The sequence below is a fragment of the Taeniopygia guttata genome, chromosome 2 (assembly GCF_048771995.1).
Source record: "Taeniopygia guttata chromosome 2, bTaeGut7.mat, whole genome shotgun sequence".
Classification (NCBI taxonomy): Eukaryota; Metazoa; Chordata; class Aves; order Passeriformes; family Estrildidae; genus Taeniopygia; species Taeniopygia guttata.
Genome location: NC_133026.1, coordinates 141,420,153 through 141,423,490, shown reverse-complemented (window position 1 = coordinate 141,423,490; position 3,338 = coordinate 141,420,153). Strand labels below are relative to the sequence as shown.

Sequence of the window (3,338 nt, the reverse complement as noted above, 5' to 3'; positions counted from 1 at the left end):
GTCACAAGCTCATGCTTGGTTTTGTTCTGTTCAGTTCTGTCAGGCTCTCTGAAGTACATAAACCTCACAAACACTCCTCAGTCAACTTGTGTGCATATCTTCACTTTAAAAACCCCAGGTCTCTCAGTGGTTTTGGGGGATCTTCAGACCCTACATCAGTGATCAGCCTGACCTAAAATGGAAGGAAAGATTTGTGGGACTTGGATTGCTCAAGCTCCACAGGCTGCAGAGAGGATTTTGTCCCCAGGTATTTATTGTTAAATGAGGAGTAATAACCTGCACTGTGAGTAGAATACAATGAATTCCCTCAGTTACTATTTTTGTAAGCAAATCAGGTTTTTAAGGTGAGTTAATGATGACCTTTCCTCTACAGCACTCAGCCCTGAAGACACCAAGTTGGAACAGATGGGTAACACACTGGTATTTCACAATACATTCAGAGAAAAAGCAGCACCCAGAAATTAAAATAAGGCTTTAGGTGCCAAATAGCAGAGAAGTTGTTGTGTTTTTTTTTTTTTAAGCATATGTTCTTGTAAGCAAGCAGAAGAATCCGGCAGCAGCCTGAAGGGGAGAAGCGCCGTCTGTCAGGCAATTCCTCCAACATGCAAAAGCCAGTGATCTACCATGTGAGCAGCACAGAGTGAACTTCCAAAGGCCTGCAGCTCCTGAGAGGTTTTGCTTATGTCTTGCAGTGCCAAACGGCAGCTCCAGACTCTGGGCAAAACATCTGCACCCTGCCCACACAAGAGGAATGCTGGAGGTGACCTGGAAACAGGCAAATAAAGAAGATTGCTTTCATTCATTTCATTACCAGGAGGTCTAAAAGGCACTGTTCTCCATTTTTCCTTTTAAAAAATCTCATATTCTTTTCTTTCTTTTGATTCATCTATGATATAAAATCTTTTTTAACAAATGAATGAAGATTTTTTACCCTTAGTTGCTAAGGTGGGCATGAGATTGTTTCACAGAATTCCCTTTTCCCAATCCTTGGTTAGATATCTGAATTAATAATGAATACTTTGATGTGAATTAATAAACACTGGAATAAGTCTTTATTATTTGTTCTTCTGTTCTTGAATTTTTAATGAAATGCTGTGTAGACAAGTTTATAATCTTGGCTATCCAGACAAGATATGTAATGTAAAATGAAGCGGATATGTTCAGAGAGGGGAACAACATTTTTCCCTTTTTTTCATATATAGTGTTTGAAGAAAGCATGATACACGTTGAAGCTATTCATGCTACTTCAAAGGTCACTATTTTAAAAAATTGATCAAAAAATAACAGGAAAAGGAACTAATTGAGACAAAAATGAGAAATTTGATTTCCAGCACCTTCATGAACCTCAGGTGATCTACATTAATACAACCAGTTTGTGCAAAAGGGAAAAAATGACAGATATGTCTTTTGAACATATCAGCTAAAAAGTGCATAAAGGAACACTAGCAGTTACAATTTGTCAGAGTTTCTAAAGGTCTCAGAAGAAACTTTGCAGGAGACTTTTTAAAGAATTGAAATAATCATGCATGAGATGTTGGGGTCTTTCATGAATTTGGAACTGTCAAAAAAAAAGCTGGAAACAAAGAATATTTTTTTTTTTTTCCAGTATAGCATAAAGTAAAGCACTAGAAAGCCTAAGGGGCCGTTGCACTCATGAGAGTTGTTAAATGTTCTGGAAATTTGAAAGAAGCAGCATGTAGTGACCAAAGAAATAGCTAATCTGGAAGGTAATACAAGTATTTACAGAAGCTGAGTTATAAGCCAGCACCAAAGATCTTTATAGGGATCTAGCCAAAGAGTTTCTATGCTTTGATAAAAGCAAACTTAATTCATTCTGGAAGAAATAATTTGAACTGTTTTCTGTGAGATTCTTACCCATTCGGGAATGAGACTTTTATGGCATTAGGCTCTGGAAATTTTTGTAGGAGTGATTAAAGAATCTCTACCTCTACAGATATTTAAGATCAAATATGAGAAACATCTCCTGAAGATTACCTGATCCAAATTCAAAGACTAGGGAGAGAGAAAAAGATCTCCTACATCCCTCCCTAATAAAATATTATTAGGAAGGTCAATGTAAATATTTGCTGTATAAATAGCATCATTCAGAAGAGTAATTTAGTACATTAAGAATTTTACATGTATTTGAATACTCTCTCACACACATATATATATATATACGTACATGTATAGAAAAAATATATATATTTATAAAACTTACCTGGAAAGAGGCACAGGCACACACACCTCATCACACTATTGCTTCATTGTAATCAAGCCCTTGTACCTCACATGCAAAATAACTTTATCCATTTCCTGGAAACATAGCTAGCAACTCTCCCAGCCTGCCCAAAATGTGACAAAACTTAAGCTCATTTCTGGCCAAAGCATGTTCTGCAGTGTCTGTCCTCACTCACTACAAGCTCTCTGGTTACATCAGCCTTAACATAGTTGTACCCTACTGAAATGCCTCTGCAGATCACAAGGCAAAGAAAAAACTGGTTCATTTTACCCTCCTTTACCAATGTGGGTTTTCAGAGGAGGAAATTCACAGATAGTACTGACCTGCAGGGGAGTAATGGTGTTATTTGTAACATTATAAACAACACAAAATTGATCACACTGTATTTTGGGGTCTTACCGGGATCCTTTTTCATGCTACAGATTGCTATACTGTATATATAACCATAATTTTGCATGTTAATATGTTATTAATGTGCACAGATTTGTAGGGATTTCCGTTCTAGGTACATTAGAGGTGCCAATAATGTAATGAGAGACACAGTTCTTGCACTACTTCAGAAAGCAACACAAGCAAACATAGCATATGCACATTAATAGTTAAATCCTATTCCAAGGTTAACAATATTTCCAGATTTTATTAAGAAATAAGCCCGCTCATCAGTCAAAGAAATGTAGGTCAGCAGTTCTATTAACTCTGATGCAGGTCTGCCTATATTAACTAAGCTGCAGCAGTGTGCACCAGCTGAGCAACCAGCTTTTACAAATGTGTTTTCTTACCTTGACCCCAAGCTGTTAGGAAAAAGTCTAGTTCTAGATATACTTGTTCCCAGAATGGGTATTTTTCTATATTCAATTTGATTTCTCCATCAGTTACATGATTTTTTTTTTTCTTTTGGAAAGAGAAAGGTTCAGGATTTTGTAAAAACCTCCTTAGTTATTAAGTGCATGCAACCTCATTCCTAAAGCAGCACTGAATTTACAAAAATATAGATTAACTTCATCAACCAGTGGAGAAGAAAAGCCTAGAAAAACATAAAAAACATTGAGTAAGTCTTCTGTAACTTTCTCTAAATGCATTAAATGTTGGTATTTTT

General features: G+C 36.3%; 1 long non-coding RNA gene across 1 annotated transcript; it reads right to left on the bottom strand.

The window, feature by feature from the left end:
* Window positions 1–224: 224 nt before the first annotated feature.
* On the bottom strand, window positions 225–2,629 carry LOC140682477 (uncharacterized). Its single transcript, XR_012054272.1, has 2 exons — window positions 2,222–2,629; window positions 225–765 (listed from the first exon to the last, which is right to left on the bottom strand). It is a non-coding gene; the product is annotated as an uncharacterized lncRNA (long non-coding RNA).
* Window positions 2,630–3,338: the final 709 nt, after the last annotated feature.